The 14,722-nt window shown below is 41.6% G+C and overlaps 1 long non-coding RNA gene across 1 annotated transcript in view; it reads left to right on the top strand.

Moving 5' to 3' along the window:
* Positions 1–14,722, top strand: part of LOC115298888 — a 380,495-nt gene that overhangs the window by 103,300 nt on the left and 262,473 nt on the right. The window contains exon 2 of the long non-coding RNA XR_003911884.1: positions 10,209–10,289. This is a non-coding gene — a long non-coding RNA (uncharacterized LOC115298888). The remainder of the gene's footprint in view (positions 1–10,208; positions 10,290–14,722) is intronic.

Here is a 14,722-nt window from a genome sequence, read left to right as displayed (position 1 = left end):
AGGGCATCTGAGAACAAGAGAGCGGAGCCCGGGGTCTGATGTAGCTCTCTCTGTTTGAAAGCGCTGACATTCTGCTAAGCTAATGATGAGTTTTCTTCTCTTTTCTCCCAACACCACGACTAGGTAAAAAATGCAAGGGAAGAAAGAACAAGAAGCAATTTCCAAAGTCTTCAGGGTCCCTAGGCTGGCTTTTGAACTAAGTCACACTGCTGTCATCCTCCAGGGCTGCTTGTACTTTTGCAGTAGTTGTTGGCAGATTAATGAGTTTCGAGAAAGTTAAGAGAAAATAGCAGCTGAAAATAGCACTAAAAGTTTCAAGGGCATTTTGGGGGAGGGAGTGAAATACTGTTGTCACCCTGATGTACTCATGGAAACGTGTAGGTTATGTCATTAGTTAAAAATCCCAGCCATGGAGCCAAGAACACATATAATTTGCCCACTCATTTACCCACCACCCATCCATCCACCCACCCACCCATCCATCTATCCATCCACTCATCTATCCATCCACCCACCAACCACCCATCCATCTATCCACTCATCCCTCTCCCCATCCATCCACCCATCCACCCACACATCCATCCATCCATCCATTCATCCTCTACCCACGTAACCATCAATTTTACCCATTCACGTAACATTTAACAAGCACAGACAAGGTGCCAGGCATTATTTAAAGCTACCAATACTTGGTTCTCTGAGACTTTCAAGACTGCATTTTTTGCTATAATATAATTTCAGAAAGCAAATTTGCTGTTGGGAGCTTTCGTTAAGGTGAAGCAAAATGGCATATTGAGTTTATATAGATTTTGATTCTTATATAACTGTACACTTGGCATTGAAAATCTTATGCAACTTATTTGGGAAAAGATGGTCTGCGGAACAAGTTGCTGCATCAGGCAGAAAGACGGGCCGCAAGGAAGAGCTTTTGTTTCGGGTTTGTTTTTTTGTGAGAAGCCATGAAATTGTTGAGCTGAAGTTGTTGTTTTGCTTGGTCAGGTGTTGCTAGTCCACTAAAAATAAGCCTGTATCCGTGGACATCTTAGAAACTAAGAAAACTCAGATGCAAGTAAAGTGATATAATAGACTCGTACTTTGTTATGTGGTCTGCCATGGAACTTCACTGGAGTTCTCTGAACACAAGTGGTAGACGCTGATGCCAAGTGTGAGGATCTGGAGGCACACAGCCTATTTCAGGTCCCTGACCTTTCACTTACTTGCTCCATGGCCTTGCAAAAGTTGCATACCCTCTCTGTTTTCAAAACAAAAATAGGAAAAACATTAATACTTACATCCGTGGTGTTTTTGTGAGGATTAAATGCGACAGTGCTCATTTTTGGTGAGCAAGGTTGGTTTGTCAGGGACACAGAGTAGATATATTCAGATTTGCTGCTCAGAGCAAGTTCTCCACAGTTTTATTTCCTTCTGTTATGTTCTCCTCCATCTCCCATTCTTCCCTTCACTCCTCCTACACCACAGTTGTTTCTTCTAGTATATGGAATGGAGATTTTTTTAGTTCTCCTTTCATACATTAATTTAGATACATATATATAATCGATAAAATATACAGAGTTGGCTTTGACTAATTTACATAAATGGTAAAACCCACTTATGGGTTTAAAGGTTACCCCAAACCTCACTTCTTCCCACTCAGCACTGTATCTTTGACATCTCCTCCTGTTGTTGTATGTAAATCCAATTCAATACATCCTGACTGTGGCCTAGGGGGTCAGCGTAGCGTAGACTAGCATTTGCTTATCCATTCCCCTAGTGATGAAAGAACAGGGACATCAAAGTCTTTACTGTCCCAAAGAAAACTACGGTGAAGTCTCACGCATGCGTCCTTATGGTTTTGTGCAGGAGTTTCTCTGGGCCACATATCTAGGCACGGGGACTGCTGGGCAGATGAACAGTTAATTGCCCTGAGTACTGAGAGGGTGCTGCTTGGAGTGGCTGTTTACACTCCTCCCTAGCCCGCCATGTTCTCTGACTTTGTAATTTTTGCCAATACGATGGATGTAAAGTGGTGTATCATTGTCGGTTTAATTTGCTTTTCTCTGATTACTAATGAAGTTGAGTATCTCTTCATATACTTGTTAGCCATTAGTGTTTCCTCTTCTATTAATTTTCTTTTCATAGACTTTACCCATTTTTCGGTTGCGTTTCCTGATTTTTTTCCTGCTGTGTTGTCGAACTTTCTCTCGATTTCAACCCATGCCAAGTGTTAGACTTGCACACATCTTCTCATGGTCCACAAAAGTGTTCAGTGTGTAGATCATGCCCTTTCCTGGGCAGAAATTGCAATTTTTATGCAGTGGAACACTTCACGTTTTCCCCTTATAGCTGGCTCTTTTTAGATCTTGCTTTAAAATCTGTACAATTGTAAAGTCACAGATATTTCCTCCATTTTCTTTGATTATTTTTATAGTTTGTCTTTTGCATTGAAATGTGAAGGAAGGAATCCAGTTGTATTTTTCTCATCCAGGGAATCAATTTTCCCAACAAAATCTACCAAAGAATTCAATCTTTCCCAATTGGGGTATAATGCCAAGTCTCCAATACATGTAGGGCTGTTTCTGGAATCTCTGTGATGCTTCGTTGATTTATTTATCTGTTCCCACACTTAAAAAAGAATTACTGTGACTTCATAATAGGTACAATATTCAGTAAAATGAATCTTTCTACTCCTATTTTTTTTCAAAATTACCTTACATATTCATGCCTTTTAAATTTCTGTACACCTTTTAGAGGTGTACAGAATTTTTCAAATTCCTCAAAAATTCTTTTGGAGCTTTGAATAGAACTGCATTAAGTCCACGGATTAATGTTGGGGGGAAATTAATATGCCTACAATGTTAAGTTATCCTATTTGTGACTTTAGTGTTTGTCTTAATCTATTCAGGTCTTTTAAAATGGTCTTTATAAAAGCTTTTCTCCATGAAGCCTCAGCACATTCATTTTTGTGGGGAGGTGTGTTTAAGTCCTTCATACATTTTTGTTGTTGTTTCTATCATGTTTTAATATTCTGTACAATGCCTGGCACACAGTGAGTGCTCAGTAAATGGTACTTATTATTGTTGTTGCAGCTGTTATAAAAGGGAGAAAATCATGGAGGGAAAGTCTCCAACTGTCTTTAAGAATCCGTCATGATGCTCTGCAAATAATATGGATGTGGAGCCAGACACACCTAGGTTCTGCTTCTGATCCCACCATTAGCTGTGTGACCTTGAACACTTGAGTTGCTGGGCCTTTGTTTCTGCTCCAGGGGGAGTAATGTTCATCCTACCAGTGTTCTCAGTATGATATGAGCATAAAATGAGATCAGGAACTAGCAACACACACAGTGACTGCCACATACATGCTCAGAAAGGAGTTTCTTTCTCCCCCTAGTGAAGAGGTGAAAAGTTTGTCACATAGCTGCCTCGTTTCCCTATGAAATCATCTCTTCATAAGAAATCCACTTCCAAACTTTGTCTTCTCTGGCCAGATGGACGCAGAGAGTGGGCATACGCATAAAGAAAAATTGAAAAGAAAAATCTACCTTCCTAAAATCCCATTTTAGATGACACCAGCCTTTTCTTAATGTTTATTTTTGTGTGCGAGAGACAGCGTGAGCAAGAGAGGAGCAGAGAGAGAGGGAGACAAAGAATCCAAAGCAGGCTCCAGGCTTTGAGCTGTCAGCACAGAGCCTGACAGGGGGCTCGAACTCACAAACCGTGAGATTATGACCTGACCCGAAGTCAGACGCTTAACTGACTGAGCCACCCCTGCGCCCTGACACTTTAGCCTTTTCATCTTTAGAATACAGACTTGAGGAAAGGAAGCATGGTTGACTCCCCGTAATCCATCTGACTTCCATGCCAGTTGTGGCAAGTCCATTTCCCTCCTCACTGATTGGCTCAGAGATGGGCTGCCCCTGCCAATCTGGGCCAATGAGATGCTAGGAGGGCCTTGCTGAGGCTTCTGGGGAAAGAAATCAAGTTTTCCTCCCCCGCAGGCCCACAATCCTGGTTTCTGCTGGCAGTCACATCCCGGAGACAGCCCGGCTGAGGGTGAAGCCGCACTGTGGAGTGGGGCGGGGGGCGGTGTGCACAGAAATCCTGAGTTCCTGATATCACTGTTGAGCTGCTGCGTTGCCGAAACTGGAAGCTCCCTTCCCCCTCAACTCCCTGTTCTGTCATAATACTTAATTCAGTCAGCTTGAATGGTGTCATGAACTGAACTGTGTCCCCTCAAAATTCATAGGTTAAGGCCTTTGAAGAGGTAAAGTTGAATGAGACCCTTAAGGGTAGAGCCCTAGTCCAACAGACTGGTGTCCTTATAATAAGAGGAAGAGACACCAAGAGTTTGTGTGCACAGAGAAAAGACATGTGAGGACACAGAAAGAAGGCGCCATCTTCAGGCCAAGGTCAGAAGGCCCCGCCAGAAACCAACCAGGCCAGCACCTGGGCGTCCAGTCCCCTGCGCCGTGGGAAAGCCAGCCAGTGTGTGGTGTTTGGTTATACAGCCCTAGATAACTAACAAAAATAGGAATAGATTTATTTGAAGTCTAAAGCACTACAGTGGATTCAAATCTCAAGTCTTTGGCATGAGTCTGTAAATAACTGATACTCAGGAAATGTGTGATAATGAACATGAACGTGAGAATCATTCTGAATTTACAGAGTCCAGAGAATCACACGATTGTTTGAGCTTCTGAATGGCCTTTTGGTACAAGTATAGACTTACTATTAGTGGTATCTTTTAAATGAGGAAAGTGATTAGCAAGGGTAAGTGAGGGCACCTGGGTGGTTCAGTTGGCTACACATCCAACTCTTAATGTCAGCTCAGGTCATGATCTCATAATCTGTGAGTTCAAGCCCCATGTAAGGCTCTGTGCTGACAGTGCGGAACATGCTTGGGATTCTCTCTCTCTGCCTATCCCCCACTTGCTCTCTCTTTCTCTCTCTCTCTCTTAAAATAAATATATAAACATTAAAACAACAACAACAACAAAGGTAAATGATGTGCTTGAGCCTGAGTAGATAGATAAGTGGTCTGAATGGGATAAGAACCAAGGTCTGTTCACTCCTATTTTGGTACATTTTGTAATAACCTTGATTTCCACTAGGCTCTGAGACACTTAAAGGTGTAAGCTGGATCTTACATATTTTTGTAGCCATAACTCCTAGCAGATAACCAGTTTCTTAATGGTCACTAATAATGTATTAGAAGGATAAACACGAAATGTTATACACTTATTGTATCTTGAAGGGAGCTCTCGGGAAAAGGCAGGGGAAATGATACCTCCTTCCAGAGTATTTTAACCATGCCTAGCAGTAGCCGTGTAGCATCTCAAAGGGAACAGTCATGGGTGAGGTTTGTTTGGTACTTCTCTATGTCCAGCTCCAGGCACAGATGTAACAAGCAATGATGACATGCGCAGGTCAGATTGCCTACTGAATCCTTTCAGACACGGAGGAAGGAGTCACGAAGCAAAGGCAGAAGAGGCCGTTTAGACCTGTCATACTGGGTACCCCTGGGAGCAGTTTGCATTCGATGCATAAATCAGGCTCAGGGGCCGTCTGGTTCATACAAAGCCTTTAGTGCCATTTGCTTCTCCATCAGCATACTGAATTAGGACACATGGTCATTGGGTTTATCAATAACGTGCCCCATAAATCCAGTTAGCATTTTCTTCTGGGCGCTGCACCTTGAGAAGCTGCTTAAGTACCTTGAAGGTCCTTCCCCAGCTCTTGGCCTTGAATCTCAAGAAGGGTCTGAGACACTTCAGACTCTTGACCGAGTGTAACGGGCCTGGGATTTGAGCCCTTTCTGATGGTCTGGAAGCTCTTCCAGTGACAGATCTAAACTTTAGGAGGGGACCTCCCCTCCCATGAGATCTTGTCGTTCTTAGGGGTCCTGGTATTACAGGAGTGGTTGTGTCTTGTCGGTGGCTGTTTCTGTTTGCTCTGTGTCCTTTCCTCTGGGGAACTGCCCTGGGCCTGTGTTGCAAACGCAGCTCTGGCTCGGAACTCTGCCCCCGGCTGCAGGGCTGAGTCCGCGGCCGCACTCTCCAATCCTAGCTCTCATGGCAGTCTGAATCTCAAGGCAAGACGCACAGGGGTGGGAGGCGATTGAAGCAAAGTCCTTTACTTTCGAGGCTGTAGATGAGTTTCTGCTTCTGTCTCTCTGACAAATAAAATGATAAGATCGTTAAAACATACATCTGGAATATGGAAAATACCTTGATAATACATACACTTTATGAAAGGAGTTACCCCCATCTGAATCCCATTTTGATTAACATATTCATCCATATCTATATATTAATATATAGATATTTAGCTCTCCCCTTCATTTCTGTGACCTTTCAAGTATCCTAATTCATTCTTTCTTGAATATGTTAGGAAAGGTTTTATTGCTTGCTTTACAAACCTCTAAGTGATATGGATGTATATAGCACATGATAGTTTGTTTTATTATTTTTTATTTTCCAAAGTAAAATACCTTTGGAATACCTTTGAAAATACCTTTGTTGAAACTTCTAATTATGATAATGTTGGTGAAAAAATATTCCTCTATTATTAACACCTTCTTAATAGCATAGAGAAATAGCATTAACAGTTTGTGTTACTGAACATCCACTGTTTGATAAGTTCAATGTTGGGAGGCAATATAGAAATCAAGAACTTGGCCTTTATCTATGTTCATATCTGGGCTCTGTCAGTTACTGTGACCATACTGTGTCAGCCCTGTGACCTTGGGCAAATTACTCTCTGAACCTCAGTAGTCTCATTAGTAAAATAGGAATAATAATACTTATAGGAATATTATAAAGCTTCAATTAGTTAATACATGTAAAAACATGCCCAGTATATAGTAAATCCATGTTAGCCCCTTATTGTTGGGCATTTCAGCTGAAAAAAAGAAATGGCGTCTCCTTGAGCTGATGTGACCTTGCCCAAGGCCACACAGGTAGGACACCGCAGGAGCTGGGATTAAACCAAATCACTCTCCTGAGTGCCTTGTCTGGAGCCTTCATTCTTATAAGTGTCTCGTGAGCCCAGATTTGAGAAGGAAATGTATGAAAACTGCCCCAGGAAAATTAAAAGCGGAAACGAGGCACCCTTTTCTCTCTCTGTTATCACCTTACATGCCTTCCTTTCCCTTCTCCCTCCAGAGTGGCTATCAAGTCCTATTTCAGATAATCCCCGCTGAGTGTGCTGAGTGATGACTGGCTATCAGCGGGCCTTTAAGATGAAGCCTTTCCTTAGTCCATTTACACTTCAGTGAAATTCCTGAGACCCTGGTGGCTTCCTTATCCGAACGTTTAGGGGGCATTGGTCTCTCCCTCTGGAGAGACTCTGGAGGTGTCCCTTTTGGAAAAGTTACTCATCTTTGCTGAGGTCTCGTTAATTAACATCTTGCCTCAGGAGAGTCGTGTGCCTGAGCCACGCTTTGTACTGCACGTTACAGAGGGTGAACTTTGGCCATGCTGTGCGAGGCAGGTCCTCGTGGAATGAAAACATTGGAACACACGCACATGGGTACATGTGTGTGCACAATTAACAGTTTATGTAGTCCCAGCTGGTGCTGTTGGTGCCATGTAGTATTTCATTAACACGCATTATTTAATTGTTCTCATCGCAGTCTTGAAAGTTTGGTGCCATTTTCCAATTTTATGGACTAAGAAATTGGGGCTCTGTGTTGGGCCTCCACCGTCCCATTCAACATTCCCCCCTTGTCATCAGCCTGAAGCTCAAGTAGATTTGACTTTGGGCTTTTTGTGCCCGAGAACTGACTAGTCTGAATATCCTACCCTTCTGACTCTTATTGGTTCAGAGATGGGCAGGGGAGGCCAATGAGCACCAGATATGGCACTTTTGTCAGAGATTTAGGGAACACGCTGTCTTTTTTTCTTGGCTCGGTGGCTCAGGCTATAGAATGTGAGCTTACAGGAGACGGGGGCATCTTAGCATATCTGAGAATAAAACCTACACCAAGGGAAGAGAAGGTGAAAGATGAGAGAACGCTTCCAGCTGTTACCATGTGAGCCTCTGAATCCAGACATACCTCAAGCTAGAATATCCCCGGACTTTCCAGGTGGATCAACAAAGTCATTTCTCCACCTAATCCAGTGTTGAGCTGGGTTTTCTGTCACTTGCTGTGAAAAGAATCCTGATGAATATAGGCTCCGAGAACGTTAGGCACTGAATGTTTGTGTCTCCCCCTGCAAAGTTCATACGGATAACGAAGCCCTAACTGCCATGCAATGGTGTCAGGAAGTGGGACCTTTGGGAGGTGATCAGCTTTGGATGAAATCACGCGAATGGTGTGCTTGTGATGGGATTCGTGTCTTTACAAGAATAAGAAGAAGCCATAGGTCGTTCTCTGTCTACCATCTGAGGATAGAGAGAGAAGATGGCTCTTTTACTCTACCTTGATCTCAGACTTCCTGCCTCTGGAACTGTCAGGAAAAAAAAAGGATTTCTGTGGTTTAACCCCCACAGGGGGTGGTATTTTGTTAGGGCAGCTGGAGCTGAGTAATACAGAACCCAAGACTGCTTGGGTCCAAATCCTGCCTTTTTAACCGCCCACACCAACTTTCTCTGCCACTGTACTTCCTACCCACGGGAGCACACACGTTTAACATAGGGAGAAAGGACCTTTACAGAAAATGGCCTGAGGCTGGGGCCGCCCCCTCCGTAGGGCTAGAATGAGGCCGGAGACACAAAGCTGAAAGGGTAGTGTGAGGTCATGTCTACTTGGCAGATGGGCCCAAGCACTTCCAGCAGGTGCGGGCTGTCGTTTTCGACCCTGCCATGCCTTTAGTCCCATGGGCTAGGGTCCAGCATGGCTCAGTCTTATCAAGACAATATAATAAAACTCTCTGCTGAGAAAGGAACAGCTTTATTTCTAAAAGGCCACGTTGAGAACCTCACTAGTAACTCTCCTTGCAGAGAAGGAATGGACTGATGAATTAGCTCCTCACAGCCCACCGACAGACCCCAAATGGTATCTTCTGTAAGTCTCCCCCAAAGAAAAAGCCTTTGTCCTGCTAGACACTCCCTGCAAATGGAAATGAAAATACGGCAGAAAGCCTCACTGTTTGGGGGACAAGTGTTATTATTATACCTATTATATAAGGGCCAGGACTCCGGCATTAAAACCCCAAAATGGAGTGATTTTGGTGCTACCGAGGCTCAGGTAATATTCTTCCGGCGTCTCTCCTGCTTTGATAGCTGGCTGTGCTGGCAAAAGCCGTGCACCACTGGGGGCTTACCACAGTTTAGGGTTACTGTTCGGACTACCTTTCTTTGTGGCCCACATAGACAATAATTTTATAAAAGTAAAAAAAAAAAATCCCTGCACGGAAGTCTTATTTTTCTGCCTTCAAAATGTTTTTAACTGAGATCCCAATTTAATTCTGGAAATTCCAGTTTAATCCTGGATCCCAATTTAATTCGGCGGAGGATCAAGTACTCTCTGTTATGTGGCAGGGAAGGGGATGCAGTGGATGCGGTGTTTACAGTGATGTAAAGACAAATCCTAAACCTTAGAGGAGGGCGTTCTTGGCCAGGGCCACACACTGGGAATCACCAGGGAGCTTGGGGGGAAAAAACCCAACCCTCAGGAGCCTGCCCCGGAGTGTGGAGTGTTGCATTTGCTTGATCACGAGTGTGGCCTGACGGGATTGCTTTAGAAGTGTCACAGGTGGTTCTAATGTGCAGCCACAGCCCAGAAGCCCTGCCGTAAACCGATTTCAAAGTTAGGAGTTTTCCCCTTCAACAGCTTAAAGTACAGAAAATAAATGGTGTCTCTGGCACATAGACACTGACTCCACCAGCTGTGCATATTGTGAGACCTTGACAAATTGCTGGACCTCTAAGAGGTTCCTAAGTTTGCTCATTTATATAATTTGGGTAAAAGGAGTACTTAACTCACAGGATTGTGTGGTGTACGTTGACTGATGTGAGTAAAACGGGCCTGGCGGAGAGATTTCATAACTGTTGCCCTTACGTTCACTGTTAATGTTAGGGCTGGTTTTCACAGCCTTAGCAGGTGATGGAAACTAGTTTTATTTAAAGGGAGGGGGGTGCTAGCTGACTCAGCCACCTAGTTAAGTACAGGGGCTGGCATGGCCTCAGGACACCTGGGTCCCCAGGGGTCAACACCGTGGATTCTTGTCTCTCTGATTTCTGCTTCTCCTCTTCTCTGCACCTCAGGCCACAGGACCACTTCTCTGCCAGGAGGAGGCGACCCTTCAGGCGGACGGGGCACACATTCTGTGACCAGAAAGGAAAAAGGTACCTTTATCACTGGTTTCAGTTGGGAAAAACCCTAAGGAAAGACTGTGTGGTGTTCTCGTGACTGACTGGATTCTCGTTGTAACCAGAAGGAGCTGAGCAGACAAAAACAGTCACCTCTACAATGATGAAAAATCAGTTCTTCTAGTAACGACTTTGTCCACTCAGCAAATATTTATTAAGTATCTATTACGGGCCAGACACAGTTCTAGATGCTACTATTGTACAATGGGAAATGGGTGTCATGTTAAAAAAAATATATCGAGATACAATTTATACACAGTAAAACAATCAGCCTTTTTTTTTTTTTGAGGTAGAATTCAAACTTTTTTTTGTTTTTGTTTTTGTGAGAGAGAGCACCAGCAGGGGACTGGCAGAGGGGGAGAGAGAGAGACAGAGAGACAGAGAGACAGAATCTTAACTAGGCTCCACCACACTGAGCTCGATCAGGTCTTGATTTCCTGACCTGGGATCATGACCTGAATTGAAATCTAGAGTCAAATGCTCAACTAAGCCACCCAAGTGCCTCTCCACCTTTTTAAGATATGTCATATTTTTTGTCTTTTGGTGCTATTGCAAACAGTATTCCGTTTGGAAATCAGGAAGTGTTGGTCCCCTGAATTTTTTTTTTTTTTTTTGGTGTGTGAGTTTTGGCAACACATACAGTTACACCACCAAGGCTATCAAGGAAGATCCGGGACACTTGAGACATCCCTCCAGATTGTCGCTTGTGTCTTTGTAGTCAGTCCCTCCTTCTACCCCCGGCTTCTGGCAAACACTGGTCTGTCTTCTGTCTGTGTAGGCTTGCCTTTTCCAGAATATCACTTACGTGGAATTACACAGCACATGGCATTCTTTCACTTAGCATTTGAGATTCGGAAAGTTGTTGCATGTGTAAATAGTTCTTTCATTTCATTGCCGAAACTTAGTGCAGTGTATGGGCATAGCGATTTGTTCCCCCATTCATCAGCTTCAAGATAAAGATATTTAGGTTGTTTCCAAGTTTGGGTCACTAGGGAAAAGTTGCCAGAATATTCGCAGACAGCATTTTGTGTAAACATGCATTCTTACTTCATTTGGTAAATGCCTAGGAGCATGGTTGTGGAATCCTATGGACTTTACAAGGGACTTCCAAAGTGCTTTCCAAAGTGGCTGGAGCATTTTGGATTCCCGCGTGCAAGGTATGAGTGTTCTGATTGCTTACATCCTTGCCAACATTTAGTATTGTCGGTTAAAAAGAAGAAAAGCCTTTCTAATGGGTGGGTAATGGTGTCTTATTGTGGTTTTACGTAATGGCTAATGGCACTGAGCTTCTTTTCGGGGGCTAATTTGCCATTCACTTTTGTGTGTGTGTGTGTGTGAAGTGCCTGTTCAAATCTTATGCCTATTTTTACTGAGTTGCTTGTTTCTTATTGAGTTGTAAGTGTTCTCTGTATGGGTTTATGTTCATATCTCAGATAGGGATATTACAGATATTTGTTACCATTCTGTGGCCTGCCTTTTTATTCTCTTAGCAATGTCAGTTGAAGAGAATTTTAAAATACTGGTCAAGTCAGGTCTGTTAATGTTTGTCACTCGTGGATTATGCTTTTGGTATCATGTCTAAAATAGTTTTGCTTGGGGCACATGAGTGGCTCATCCATTTAAGTGTCTGACTCTTGATTTCACGGTTTGTGAGTTCAAGCCCCACCTCCAGCTCCGTATTGATAGGCAGCACAGACCCTGCTTGGGATTCTCTCTATCTCTCTCCCTCTCTCTGTCTGCCTCTCTCCTGCACATGCTCGCTGTCTCTCTCTTTCTCAAAATAAGTTAATTAATTTTAAAAAAAGAAAGGTCATTTAAAAAATATATTTGCTTACCCCAAGATTACATGGATTTTTCTACCATGTTTTCTTCTAGAAGTTTTATAATTTTAAGTTTTATATTTAGGTCTATGATCCCTTTTGAGCTAATTATTGCAGTTGATGTAGCATATGGGTCAAGATTTATTATTTTGCATATGGGTGTCCAATAATTATTCCAGTACCACTGAATTGCTTTTGTGCTGTTGTGAAAAAGGAGTTGACCATATTTGTGTGGGTCTATTTCTGGATTCCCTGTTCTGTTCTATTGATTTTTGTGCTCATCTCTACCAATACCACTCTAGTTTTAATTACTGTAGCTTTATAATCTTGAAATCAGGTAGCTTGAGTTCTCCAACTTTGTTCATATTTGTAAAAATTGCTTTTGCTATTCTGGTTCCTATGCCTTTCTATATAAATTTTAGAACCAGGTTGTTGATTTCTGCAAAAAAAAAAAAAAAAGTCCTCTTGGGAATTGGAATTGCATTAAATTTCCATTTGGGAAGAATTGGCAACTTACCAATGTTGAATCTTTGAGTCCATAAACAGAGCATAGATGTTTCTATTTACTCAGGTTATCTTTGATTTCTGTCATCAGCATTTCTAATTTTCAGCATACAGGTCTTGCACATATTTTTTTCCTGGGCGTTTCATGTCTTCTGGTGTGATCTCATAAATGTTCATAAATTTTCAGATTGGGAAGTTCAAGTCTTTCATCTTTGTTCTTTTTTTTCCCCACCAAAGTTGTTTTGGCTATACTGGGTTATTTGCATTTTACTATCAGCTTTCTGAAAAAAATAAAAGTCACCTGCAGTTTGATAGGATTGGTGTTGAATCTATAGACCAATTTGGAGCAAATTACCATCATAATATTGGGTCTTTCAATCCATGAACGTGGAATTCCTATCCATTTATCTAGGTACTTTTAAATGTTTGTCAGCAATGTATTATAGTTCTCAGTGTATAAGTATCTACTACTTTTGTCAAATTTATTACTAAGTGTTTTATTCTTTCTGATACTACTGTGAATGGGACTGTCGTAATTCCACTTTCAGATTGTTCATTACTGGCATATAGAATACAGTTGATTTTTGTATAGTGAGCTTTGGAGGTTGTGTTGTTGAAGGAGTATGTCCTATTCATCTAAGTGGTTGAATATTTTGGTGCATAGTTGTTCACCTTACTGTCTATAGTGTCTGTAGTGCTGTCACCTCTTTGATTCCTGATGTTGATAAGTTATGTCTTTTCTCTGTCATTTTTTTCTCAGTAAGACCAGCTACAGTTTATTAGATTTATTGATCTTTTTAAAGAACTACATTTGAATTGTATTGATTTTCCCCCTTGGTTTTCTGTTTTTAATTTTATTGATCTGCATTTATTTTTAGTATTTCTTTCCTTCTGATTTCCTTGGATCTAATTTCTTCTTTTTTCCCATAGTTTCTTAAGGTGTAAGCTTAGACCATGATTTGAGACCTTTCTTATTTTCCAATATACATATTTAATGATGTAGGTTTCCCTCTAAACACTGTTTTACCTATTTCCCACGAATTTTGATGATTTAAATTTATTTTATTTATTTTTGTACTTTTTTTATTTTTGAGAGGGGGGAGGGGAAGAGAGAGAGACACACACACACGCAGATTCTGAAGCAGTCTCCAGGCTCTGAGCTGTCAGCACAGAGCCCAACACAGGGCTCAAGCTCATGAACTGTGAGATCATGACTTGAGCCAAAGTCATATACTTAGCCAACTGAACCACCCTTAGTCAACTTTTATTTTTATTAAATGCAAAATAATTCCTAAGTTTTATATATACCTTCCTTTTTGATTCAAAGGTTATTTAGAATGATGTTTAATTTCCAAGTATTTGTAAAATTTTCAGATGTCTTTATGTTATTTATTTCTAGTTTAATCCTATCATGCTCACAGAACATATTTTGTATCATTTCAATTTGATAAAGTTTGTTTTATAGCCCAGAATATCAGAATATCTTGTTGAGTGGCCCATATGAACATGAAAATAATGTATATTCTGTTGTTGTGGAATGGAATTTTCTATGTCAGTTACATTAACTTGGTTGATAGTTTTGTATATTCTTACTGCTTGTTCTATCACCTGATGAGAGAGAAACTGCAAGGTTTCCAAGTGCACTTGCGGATTTGTCTATTTCTCTTTTCACTTCCTTCCGTTTTTGCCTCATGTGTTTTGAAGCTCTTCTGTTAAGTACATACACATGATTAACATAGAGTTTTGAATAGTGCTAGCAGTGTATATATTTTTTCATTCTTTTACTTTTAACCTATTTATGTCTTTATAGATTCCTTACATACAGCATGTCTTTGGGTCTTCCTTTTTAAAGTTCAATCTGTCAGTCTCTGTCTCTTCATGTGTGTTTTTTGACCGTTTACATTTAATGCCATTATTGATGTGGCTGAATTACAATACAGCCTCTGACTAGTTGGCAGTTATTCTTGGAGTTGTGCTTTCTTTACATAATTCTCAAAGTGGTCTCTGCTAAGCTGTGGTGAACAAAAGAGATGGGCTTATCCCATTTTTAGAGAGTAATAGTGCTAGTGGGTTTTTTTTTTTTTT

This window comes from Suricata suricatta, chromosome 8, assembly GCF_006229205.1.
Source record: "Suricata suricatta isolate VVHF042 chromosome 8, meerkat_22Aug2017_6uvM2_HiC, whole genome shotgun sequence".
Classification (NCBI taxonomy): Eukaryota; Metazoa; Chordata; class Mammalia; order Carnivora; family Herpestidae; genus Suricata; species Suricata suricatta.
The sequence above is the reverse complement of the archived record's forward strand: the minus strand, read 5'-3'. Positions and strand labels throughout refer to the sequence as shown.